Source organism: Equus caballus, chromosome 12, assembly GCF_041296265.1.
Source record: "Equus caballus isolate H_3958 breed thoroughbred chromosome 12, TB-T2T, whole genome shotgun sequence".
In the NCBI taxonomy this organism is placed as follows: domain Eukaryota; kingdom Metazoa; phylum Chordata; class Mammalia; order Perissodactyla; family Equidae; genus Equus; species Equus caballus.
This window is the reverse complement of record NC_091695.1, coordinates 10,198,565-10,211,411: the sequence shown is the minus strand read 5'-3', so window position 1 is coordinate 10,211,411 and position 12,847 is coordinate 10,198,565. Positions and strand designations below refer to the sequence as shown.

The window sequence follows — 12,847 nt, the reverse complement described above, 5'->3', positions numbered from 1 at the left end:
TAAATTCACTACCTCTTGTGTCAACTCCATAGAATTAACACTGAATTCCAAGAACTATTGCATACTCTAAATTTACCAACACCAATAGAGTACACTTCAGATTTTTCTTGTGCAACCTTCCACACCCCTCCAGCTGTACGGTCTCAGAGAGGTCGGACTGGGTGAGTCAGTCTTGGGGTTGGTCTACTGGATTTTCTCACTCTGTCATGCCTGTGAGTGTCTTTATATTAGTTTTCTCTTTTGTCTTTCTTGCAATGACGGTACTATGAAAAAATGAAGTATTTTAAAAATAAGACAAAGGAAGGAACCCAGGATGGTGGGAGGTGTTCATGCTCCGTCCGTGACCTTGGCCATTTTTTAGAAGCCAAAGCAGGTCCTCTTAAGAGCTGAAGCTGCATCCTGAACTTCTCTAAGCCCAAGTTTCTGGGATGTTGTAAACTTATATCCCAAATAGGGCACAAATGGAAGACACCGTTCTCGTATGAGAAGAAAATAACTGTGTATGAGAAAATGCGTCCTTCGCACTGAGAAACAGAGACGACTCTGTGCGATAGCAGGAGACTAGCAGATTTCCTCTAAGTGAATTAACACTGTTTTCTTGGAACCCTTCCACCTGGGAGAGGACGGAGAGCTTTCTGGCTGAGGAGAGGGAACACCCCTCGGAAGACCGAGGCCAGGCTGCATTGGGAAAGGTTGGGAGTTGGAGGGCTACGAGTTTGCTGAACTCCTGTGATCGCAGAGGGTGAGCCCCGCAGACTTTCCAGCCGCGTCTCCACCCAGTACCATTGCAGGTACTGAATTTCAGTCAAGATGAGAGCTTGTACCTCCTTCTGGGCTCTAGAGAAAGACCACTCCACTGGCCCGGATCTGGGGGGCAGGAGAGGGTGGTCGGAGTGGGCGAGAGGACTGAAGGTGGCCCTGGGCTGGCGCGGGCCTGAAGTAGGGCTGTAATCGGCACAGGGTTCCAGACAAGGGCGGGGGCTGGGCCTCGGGCTGAGGCAGAGGCTGGGGCCGAAGACCCTTTAGCCTGAAATCGCATGATGAAGAATCAGGGAAGATTCTGGTGGGGAACCGCTCCCAGAAACCATGACAGTAGCCACCAGGGACCCACTGTGCAGAGAGCGGAGGCCCCAGGAGAGCGGGTCCGTTCTGTTGCCAATGGTCCCATGAGGTCGTGGGATTAGGGAGCAGCTGAGGACACTGCAGCTTCTCTGGTTTGCCCTCGGTGTTCCAGAAGCATTAAAAGGACTCACTGTTGTCCAGCTCGTCTGCGAGTGACTCTGAGGTAGTCCCAGAATTCAGTCTGTAGTCTGGCCTCAGTGTTTTGGGAAAATGGTCCTGCCCTTTTTCCTTTCTTCCCCCACATCTGAAAATCCACTCTCTTTGCGACTCGTGTCTTCTGGACATCAGGTCTCAGCTGCCTGGTTCCAGAGGCTCCCCAAAGAGAGGCCTCTCAGGGACAGAGAGAAAGAAGCGTGCGGGAAGGTACAAGGAATGTGTCCTTGGCAGATGCCCGCCACCAGGAGAAGGCCAACATGGGCACATGTTTTAAAATGTGCCAGAGATCAGACACATGGACACGAAAAGGACTGTTATTAAGGAAGGAGTTTTATCCTCACAGATCCCGAGAAACAGGAGGCCCGGCACACCGCGTGGGGCCCCATGGGAAAGAACCAGCATTGGTCAGGAGCCAGAGGAGCGAGAGGAAAGCGTGGGCGAGAGCCTTGGTTGCTTTCATGGGAAAGGATGGGTGAGGCTGGGTAATCAGGCCAAGCAGGTTTAAGATTGACTAGTTTGAATATTTCCAGCCGGCTCCAGGGTATAGGGGCCGTCCCCCGTTGTCTGGTACCCGGCCCTCAGGGAGTCAGGACGGGGGAATATCGGCTCCTCCCGTGAGAGCTCCATAAAGGAGGTTGGCAGGCGTGGGCTCTGGATTGGGGGGTCTGCCTATGAAGGTCGCCCTCCCAGGCAAGAGATTTGCTGTCTCTAAGAATTGGGTAGCCCTCGGAGGGGCAGTCTTTCCCTTCAACGAGGCCCCAGGTGCCAGAGCATCAAGAATCCAGAAAATAAGAAACTATAATTAATAACGGCAGACGTGAGAGGTCCCTGCTGGGATTGTGGGACGGAGGGGCCAGCCTGGGGGGCTGTTTGGGGCTGGGCTCCCGGGGACAGTGTGCGGAAGGGTGGAGTCGGGTCTGCCTGAGTGGGACAAAGTGGGGTCTCGTGGTGGGGAGCAGAGAGGGTTGGGGGTGGGCGATGACAGGGAAATGAATCAGGCAGATTCAGCCTGCGCAACCCCAGCTGTTTCCAGGCAAGCTCTGCACAGTGGAGCCCGGGTGGGACCAGATGAAGGCAGGAACAAAGGCGGCTTATGGGAGGCCCAGAATGTCCCTTTCACATTGGACCCTGGGAGCCCCAGGAATTAGCACAAACAGTGAAATGGTCCACGATGGTAACAGTAAGGCTCGCGTGTGCAGCGCCGTGTCATTTACAAAATGCTGGCACAGGCAGCACCCCCGGGAGCCTCACAACTTCCGGTGAGGGATGCAGACCGGATGCCGTCTCTCATGGGGTGTCCCGGAGTGGTCCTCCAGCATCCACCTCTGCGGCTCACAGCGCCACCCAGTGGTCAGACCCGTGGCCCGGCTCCATGGCTCCCTCGGGCCCCTGGCTGGGCAGAGCCCGGAATCTAAGGTGCTCTTCCCGTGAGCCCCTCCTCTGGGGCGTTGCTAGGACGTCTGATCAGAGGCGTTCGGAGGCCCAGCACTGGCCCCAGATCAGCCCCAACGCCAAGGGAAGGCTGTGCCCTGGGACACCTGAGATGCAAAGATGACTGATGCACACGGTTCACTGACGACCATCCGACTGTTCCGAGTAAGGGTCCCAGACTCTCTCGGGAGCCCGATCCACGGCTACTGACTCACCCCATCTGAGTTTCTACCCTGTGTCTCTCTGCCAGCCTCAGTCTGTGAGCCATGGATGGAAGCCCCGGTCCCTCCTCCAACCCCCGCCCCACCCTGCCTGTTCCCAGCAGGATGCTGGTTAGTCTTTCCTGAGAGTTCTGGCCCCAGGCAGCTCTCTACCCCCAGTAACCGCCTTAGAAAGGCAGGGAGAGAAGCATCACGCAGTCTTCCTGGGACTGGGCCTTGCCTTTCCTTACCTGATCTGTGTTTCCAGTTTTCTTCCACATTAATAGAAATGGATTCCTCTTTAGGAAATGGAGAAACCAGAAGGAAGAGCCTGGCCCCACAGGAAGCAGAAGACAGACCTGATCCTCCAAGAAGCCAGGCTTGAGCTCCGCCAGGGGCCACTCACCCCATTCAGGAGAAGAGAGAGATTCGCCCATCAAGCGGGTGCAGCTGGCCGCTGAGACGCGGCGCCTAGGAGCTGAGTTCCGGGCCCGCATCGCATCGCATCGCAGAGTCATGGCGCCGTCACAGAAGGTTCTGAAGCGTGGGGGGGAGGACACAGAGAGGATGTGAACCCTCTGCCCGAGCCCCACCATCCAGCCTCGCAGATCCCCCACCTTTCCTCAGCTTGGTATCTCCCTCCATTCTTCTCTGGACTGCCCTATTTTGCAAAGTCATCAGAATATTCTCATTTATTTCACATATAACCGAGATATTAACTATGTCCACCTTTCAACCCGCCGGGCCTCAGACAGGATGGTCTGTTTAATTGAGAGAGCCCCAGATTCAGGGCCAGGATTCCAGAACTGGCCTCCAGTCAACACGGAACCTGGAGCAGCAGTCTTTCCTTGCTCTGAGGCTCAGATCTTTCCTCTATGAATGAGAAGTTTGGACTGGATTGGGGTCTCCCAAACTGGGTCCCGTGGAACACTATATCCCAAGAAGATGGTGAAATTTGGGCCCATGGCGGAGGGGGTGGATTTCAGGGTCAAATACGGAAATTCTGACTGTGGCCCCCTCTTTGCAGTTCGAATGCACATTAGGGTGCCAAGACCCCTCAAAGATCCACAGCGAAGAAATCTCTTCAATTTTCTTCAATTTGGCATTTCCAAACGTTACTGATCACAGAACATTCTCATCCCTTTTTTTCTGAAAATCAATTAAGATCTTCAGGAATATAATCTTTGATAAATTAGTTGGGGAAATTATGAATGAGGTGATTGCTAAATTCGCTTTAAGCTATCAATGTGTCATATTTTTGGAAAATAGGAGTCCTAAATTAGGAGACACTATCTAAGTTAAAAATGAAATCATTGGGGCTGGCCCCATGGCAGAGTGGTTAAGTGCGCGCGCTCTGCTGCGGCAGCCCAAGGTTCGGATCCTGGGCGCGGTCATGGCACTGCTCGTCAGGCCACGTTGAGGCAGCGTCCCACATGCCACAGCTAGAAGGACCCACAACTAAGATATACAACTATGTACGGGGGTGGGGTTTGGGGAGATAAAGTAGAACAAAAAAAAAAAAAGATTGGCAACAGTTATTAGCTCAGGTGCCAATCTTTAAAAAAAAAAATGAACTCATCAGGGCCAGCCCGATGGTGCAGCAGTTAAGTGCAAACGTTCTGCTTGGGCGGCTGGGGGTTTGCAGGTTCGGATCCCGGGTGCAGACATGGCACCACTTATCAAGCCATGCTGTGGTAGGCGTCCCACATATAAAGTAGAGGAAGATGTGCACGGATGTTAGCTCAGGGCCAGTCTGGAGGATTGGCGGCAGATGTTAGCTCAGGGCTAATCTTCCTCAAAAATAAAGAAAGAAAGAAAAAATAAAAAAAGTGAACTCCTAAGACAAGGGGGCCACTTGGTCGAGCACAATAAACATTGGTGCAGCCCACAGCAGACTCCTCCAGCAGGTGGAAGAAGAAATCCTGCCCAGATGGGAGCACATAGACCAGCTGCCTCGTCCCAGCCCTTCCCCTGGGATCCTGGCCCACAGCCGTGTCCTCTTCTCAGGCAGGAAGGTAAACGAGAGAGAAAGAGCTGCCTTTGTTCCTGCCCAGGGCCCAGAAGGTCCCCTCCTTTCATCTTCATGAGAACATTGTCATAAAAGGCCTCTCCTTTATTTCAAAGCTGATGTTACAGTGCTGACCGCAGCGGGTGTGTTCCTAATTGCGTTTCTGTTTCCCCTTGAGAGGATTGTTTCACACTGACGTGTGAAATAGACTCAGTTCTTCCCTTTCCCCCCTCAGCATCCTGTGTTGCTGATTTCGTTGGTTCCTTCGTTCTCCAAGGAGATGTTATACCTGCCAGGGGCTGGACCTGAGGACTCAGCGGGAACCACAGAGGCCACCCTCACTGCTCTGTGTGTGCTCATGGCTCCTCAAATACACTGTAATTCACTGGGGCAAAGCCTGGGTCTGCCTCTCTGATGTCTGATGGGCCCACAACAGTGACATATGAAGACGGATGCTTGCACACACTGGGGACCCCCCACATAGCTGCTGGGTGGGTGAGAGAAAGAACGAACGATCGACCGCACCCAGCAGGCAGGTGGTCAGGCTTTGAGATGAAGCTGTGCCCCAAGAGGGGGCAAAGCGGATCTTTCATTCCATAGAAAGTGGGTTTTTCACTGCTCCGCATTTACAAACACAGGCATTCAAACAAGAAAACGTGGGCCTGAGAATGGATCCAAATCTTTGGGAATGAATTCTCAGAGGCCCACATCACCTTGTGAGCATGTTCCGAAGAACATCAGGGCTGAAACCTCTGCCCACTCTCACTGGTGATCTCAGGCCCGCAACTTCTTTTCTCCGACCTTCTCTTTCTCAGCCTAGAATGGGGATTTCATTAATTCTTTCACAGAGATCGTCGTGAGAATTAAATGAAATGATGTGCAGAGGAGTCAGCATGTTACATGTACAGAAGCATATTGATTCTGCAATTTCAACTATGTATGTGTGGCAAAACAAATTTTAAAGGAAGGCATGGAAAGGAAAGTGCTTCCCTGGGGCCGGCCTGGTGGCGTAGTGGTTAAGTTCCCACGCTCCACTTTAGCGGCCCAGGGTTCACAGGTTCAGATCCTGGGCAAGGACCTAGCACCTCTCGTCAAGCCACGCTGTGGCAGCATCCCACATAAAATAGAGGAAGGTTGGCACAGATGTTAGCTCAGGGCCAATCTTCCTCACAAAAAAAGAAGAGAAAAGAAAAGAAAAATTGCTTCCTAAATTAATGTAAATATAAGGCAAAAATATAATAATAGAATTCTTCTTTGGGGCAGGAAAAATAATTTAAAATTCAGATAGAAGAATAAATATTCAAGACCTGCCACGAAAAAGTTTGAAAAGTAATAGTGGAGGAAATTGCCTTAGGAAATATTAGGTCTGAACTTGAGTCTAAAGGTAAAAAGAAGTATGGTTTTGGCACCGAAATACACAAATATGTCATTAGCCAAGAACAGAGAGTCAAAAAAGAGACTCAAGCCTATGTGAGAGCGTAAAGTCGGATAAAGGCGACATTTCGGTTCAGTGGGTTGACTGGTTTATTTACTAAGAGGGGCCAGCGTAATTAACTCTGCGCCTGGGCTGAATTAAGTAAAGTCCTTTCTGTACACTGTCTACAATAATAAATTCCAGATGGATTAAAAACTTCACAACAACTAAAACTTTGAAAAATTAAAAAAAAATGTAGGTGCTGGGAAATGTCTTATCAGGTAAGGTTTGAGGCCCGGAAGCCGTGAAGAAAAGGGTGGACAGATTTAATTTCCTAAGTGTTCGATTTTTCTCTATAAATAATGATACCACAAATAAAGTCGAAAGACAAAGACGATGAGGACACAGAGACTGCCAGGACGTGTTTATAACACATATACCAGATAAAAGGGTAATTTGTAGAGGTTTCCTACAAATTGTAGGAAAATAAATAGCTCAGTTAAGAAACAGAGGAAGAAGAGACTTCCATTTTCAGATGTTTTAGAATAAGTATTCAGAGGAACCCTTCTCAGTACACAAAGATTTAAAAATGCTTGAGAGTATAAGTAAAATATATATATGTTTTTGGAGGAAGGCTGGCCCTGAGCTAACATCCGTGCCCATCTTCCTCTACTTTATATGTGGGACGCCTGCCACAGCAGTGCTTAATAAGCAGTGTGTAGGTCCACGCCCAGGATCCGAACCAGTGAACCCTGGGCTGCTGAAGCAGAGCACACGAACTTAACTGCTACACCACTGGGCTGGCCCCTACAAGTGAAACATTTTTAAAAGCATGACTGAGCTGGCAGTGAAGTCAGAGAAACAATGAGAGGGCAAGAACTACAAGAAAATGCTAGCCAGACGGTAAGCATGTGCTGGAGTCAGTGTTTGCTCAAGGGATCATCAAAAAATGAAAGAGAGAACTGCCATATGATCCAGCAATCCTACTTCTGGGAAAACATCCAAAGGAACAGAAACCAGGATCTCAAAGAGATATCTACACTCCGTGTTCATTGCAGCCTTATTCACAACAGCCAAGACCTGGAAACACCTGAATGTCTACAGATGGATGAAGAGATAAAGAAAATATGGTATATACGTACAATGGAGTATTATTCAGCCATAAAAAAGAGGGAAGTCCTGCCATTTACAACAACCTGGATGAACCTGGAGCACGCTATTCTACGTGAAATAAGCAAGACTCAGAAGGACGATGAATACATGATACCACATAGACGAGGAATCGAAAATAGTGAAACTCACAGAAACAGGGTAGAATGGTGGTTGCCAGCGGCTGGTGGGCGGGAGAAACGCATGTATTACCCAAAGGGTACTATGTTTCAGTTACACAAGATGAATGGTCCTGGAGAACTCCCACACAGCTTAGTGCTTCCAGCTAGCAATATTGTACACTGAAAAATTTGCTGAGAGGGTGGATCTCATCAGAAAGAAAAAAATAATATTAAATGAAGAGGGTGGGAGGAAACTTTCGGAGGTGGTGGGTGTGTTTGCGCATTGATTGTGGTGACGGTTTCACAGATGTCTACTTATCGCCGAGCTCATCAAGTTTTAGACGTTAAATACGTGCGGCTTTTCGTCAGTTATACCTCAATAAAGCAGTTTTAGAAAATAAAATTTAAATCATTTTTGAATGGAAGATGACACAATATGCATATTTGAGCCAGCTAAAAACTCATGTGACTAGGCATCAAAGATTGCATGTCAGAAAAAATATACTTTATGACAAGAAGCATTATCAGAGAAAAGGATGTCGCCTAAGGATGATACGAGGAAGGTACTGCGGTCCTAAGTCTGCATGTCCCCAGTATCAGAACTTTAAAATGTAGAAAGCACAAACTGATAGAGCTTAAAAAATAAAAGATGGGCGGGCCTGGTGGTGCAGTGGTTGAGTTCATGCACTCCACTTCTGTGGCCCCGGGGTTCGCTGGTTCAGGCCCTGGGGGCAGCCATATGCACCGCTTATCAAGCCATGCTGTGGCAGGCATCCCACGTATAAAGTAGAGGAAGATGGGCACAGATGTTAGCTCAGGGCCAGTCTTCCTCAGCAAAAAAGAGGAGGATTGATGGCAGATATTAGCTCAGGGCTAATCTTCCTCAAACAGAATAAAATAAAGGTACAAATCCAAATTCATAGCAGGAGACTTTAATGTAACCTGCTTGGTTGCTGACAGAAAGTAAGGAAAAAAATCAAGACTATAGAAGATCTAAAAAAACCACAACAAACTTGACCCAATTAATATATAGAGAACACTGCAACTGATGATGGCTGAATCCACACGTTTTTCAAGTGCATGTGGAATATTTACCATATACTGGTCCCTTAAAAAAAGCCTCTATTCATTGCAGCATTCTTCACAATTGCCAAGGTTGGAAACAACACAAGTGCCCTTCAATGGATGAATGGATAAAGAAGATGTGGTATATAAATACAAGGGAATACTACTCAGCCATGAAGATGAAATCTTGCCATTTGCAGCAACGTGGATGGACCTGGAGGGTATTAGGCTAAGGCAAATAAGTCAGATGGAAAAAGGCAAATACCGTATGATTTCACTCTTATGTGGAAGATAAACAAACAAACAGATACAGAGAACAGATTAGTGGTTACCAGAGGGGAAGGGGGTGGGGGGACGGCAAAAGGGGTGAAGGAGCATGTGTTTGCGGTGATGGATGGAAACTAGACTTTTGGTGTTGAACACAATGTGTCTATACAGAAGACGGAATAGAATGATGTCACTTGAAATTTATGCAATGTTATAAACCCATGTTATCTCAATAAAATAAATAAATAAAAATAAAATTTTTTAAAAGCTTCAAAAATGTGGAAAGCTTGGAATTATTGAGTACATTCTCTGATAATTGTAGAGTTAAGCTACTCATCAAGAACAAAAAGATAACTAGAAGATTGCCAGTTGCCTGGCAATTAAAGAATACACTTTTTAAAATCCATAGGTCAAAAAAGAAATTACAAAGGAAATTAGAAAACACTTTGAAATGAATGGTGTGATGGTTAGTTTTATACGTCAACTTCCCTGGGCCATGGTGCCCAGATATTTGGTCAAACATGGTTCTGGATGTTTCTGTGAGGACTTTTTTGGGATGAAATTTCCATTTGAATTAGTGGATTTTGAGTAAAGCAAGTTTCTCTCCATAATGTGGGTTCATTGCGGCATTATAATGAGACCTCATTGTGTGGGTCTTACCCAATCAGTTGAAGGCTTTGACAGAACAAAAACTGACCTCCCCCCAGCAAGAGGGAATTCTGCCCGCAAACAGTCTTAGGACTCGAACCACAACATCCTCTCTTCCCTGGGTCTCTGTAATCACTGAGCCAATTCCTTACAATAAATCCTATATATATATACACACACACACGCATATACATATACATGCGTGCATACACACACATCCCATCAATTCTGTTTCTCTGGAGAAGCCTGGCTAACACAAATGGCAATAAAGATAAGGCATGTAAAGTGTGTGAGGGAGAGCCAGAGAAATGCTTACAGGAAAATGGATAGCCTTCAATACGTATATTAGAAATGAGAGTGACATCAGTGATCTAAGTTCCTGCCTCAAGAAGACAGACAAAACAGCTCATTAAACCAACGGAAGTAGGAAGGAAATAAAGAGAAAACCAGAAATCAATGCAATAGAAAGTACATGAATCGATTAAGCCCAAAGCTGGTTCTTTGAAAAGATTTATAAAATATATAAACATCTAGTAAAACTGATCAAGAACAAAGAGAGAAAACACGAATGACTGATGGAAGACACGCAAAGGAAGATGTCATTACAGATTTCACAGACCTTAAAGATACATAAGAAGACATTATAAGCAATTTTACTTGAATCAATTTTTAAGATTTTGATGAAATGGATATTTCTATTAAAAAAAATAAACTTGCCAAAGGACTGAAGGAACAAGCAGAAAATTTGAATTGTCCTATATCTCTTGAGTAAACGGAATCTGTTCATTAAAATATTCCCAGAAAGATAAATACTGGCCCAAATGGCTTCCTGGGAGACTTCTTTCATACATTTAGGAAGAAATAACACCAATCTTACATAATTTCTTCCAGAGAATAGAAAAAGAAGGGACATTTCCCACCTCATTTTATGAGAACAGCAAAACTTGGATACCAAAACCTGGAAAGGATGTTATGGAAAAAAAGAAGAAAAAAATCCCCAATTAATCCCTTTTTATAAACATACATACAAAAATCTTAAAATGTTAAACAATCAAATACAGCAACATATAAAAAGGACAACACGTCATAGATAAGAGAGGTTGATTCCAGGTATGCAAGGTTGCTTTGACATATAAAAGTTGATCACTATAATCCGCCACATCGATGGATCAAAGGAAAAAAATCATATGTCCACCTGATAGGTGCATTAAAAACCATTTGATAAAAGTTAATAACCATTCATAATAAAAAATAAAACTCTTAGCAAAAGAGGATTGGAAAGGAACTTCCGTGATCCGATAAAGCATAGGTACAGAAAACCTACAGACAAGGTTATGCTTAATGGTTAATTATTGAAAGCTGTCCCCTCGGAGGTCGGGTTTAAGACCAGGGTGTCTGCTGAAACAGTCACTTTTATTCAACATCGCACTGTGTTCAACATTATGCTAATGATATAAGGCAAGGAAACAAAATAAATGAGACAAATAACGGAGAGGAAGAAATCAAGCTGTCATTATGTGTGAAGGATACGATTGCATATGGAGCTAATTCTAAAGAATCTCTAGATAAACTATTCGAATTAATAAGTAAGTTTAGCAAGATCACTGGATTCAAAGCCAATAGGAAAACTCAATTATAGTCCTATGTACCCACAGCTACACAAAGAAGACAAAAATTTTAAAGTGAAAACTTTTACAGGAGCGCCCCAGAGCATCAAATACCTAGGAATAAATATAATAAGAGAGGTGCAAGGCCTTCTCATTGAAATCCATAAAACACTGTTGAAATGAAAAAAAAATCTAAATATTGCAAAGATGTCAATTTTTCCCAACTTGATCCACAGACATGTGAGAAGATGCTGAACTCCATGAGTTCTCAGGGAACGCATGAGAAAAGCACAATGAGGGACGATAGCTCACTTATCAGAACGACCGACATTAAAAAGAGACAATACCCACTGGAACGACCAGAACATTTATACTTTGCTCGGGGGAGAATAAATTGGTAGAACTACTTTGGAAAACTGGCAATTGCTACTGAAGCTGCACGTGGACCTATCCAAAGACCCACAGTTCCCTTCCAGTGTCACCAAGGGCGTATATGTACATGTCACCAAGGGTCATGTACAAGGATATCATTAGCAGCTCTATGAATGAAAGCAAAATATAAAACTGCCCCAGGGCCCACCATTAAAATGGGAAAGTTGTGGAGGATTCATTACGGAATATCACACAGCAATAAGAATCAGTGAACCCTTGCTATGCGCAATGGCATGGAGGATGCTCATGGCAAGACGCTCGGTGAAAGAAGCCAAATGAAGAACCGGGCAAAACTGTTCTAGATTTGGGGAGACTGAAGAGAGGTAACAGCCAAATGCAGTGGATGAAATTGGATTGAATTCCAGATTTTTTAAAGAGCGGTATAATATGTTTTGAGGATAATTGGAGAAGTTTGAATATGCACAGTGTGTTGGATGAAGTTATCGAATTAACATCGATGGTCTCAGGTGTGGAATAGTGCTGAGGCTGTACAGGAAAATGACCTATTCTTGGCAGATGCGTGCTGAAGTGTTTAGGGGTGAACACCATGATGTTCGCAGCTAACTATGGAGTGTTTTGGTCAAAAGGAAGAGAGAGAGAGAGAGAGAGTGTGTGTGTGTGTTTATATACAGAGAGATGGAACTGGTGTGGCAAAATGTTAACATGGTGACACGATGGCACGTGGCTCCTCACTGGGTTATTCTTTTAACTCTTCTAGGAGCTTGAATTTTTTCTAAAGAAAATAAAAGGAAAAATGAATGTAATGCCTACCAATTACAGAAAATGTGTAGTATAAAACATAAAGAGAGAAAAAAGGAATAGAAAACCCAAATTGGCTTTTTATGATTATAACCTGAAAAGAAATTACATCAGTGGAGAAGACTAACTATTTTCTCTGTCTTTATTCAATATTGACTTGGAGATCCTAGTTACGCAGTAATAAAAGAAAAAGAAATGAAATAGAGATGAACAGGAAGAAACAAAATTATCTACGGAGAAAACCCCAGAGAATCTACAGACAGGTTATTAGAACAAAGGGAGTTTGGCCATGATTGCTGGATGTAAGATCAATAAGAAAAAAATAAAATGAATTTCTAAATCCTAGCACCATAGAGCTAGAAAAAGTAATTTTAAAAAGATTCCATTTATAATAGCAACATAAATAAGTAAGCAAAAAATAAATTTTGCAAAAGATTTCCAAGTTGCTTTATGTAGCAACAGCAAGA

General features: G+C 45.1%; 1 long non-coding RNA gene across 1 annotated transcript; it reads left to right on the top strand.

Moving 5' to 3' along the window:
• Positions 1–2,732: 2,732 nt before the first annotated feature.
• LOC111776038 (uncharacterized) lies at positions 2,733–5,312 on the top strand. Its single transcript, XR_002812077.2, has 3 exons — positions 2,733–2,874; positions 3,215–3,443; positions 5,153–5,312. It is a non-coding gene; the product is annotated as an uncharacterized lncRNA (long non-coding RNA).
• Positions 5,313–12,847: the final 7,535 nt, after the last annotated feature.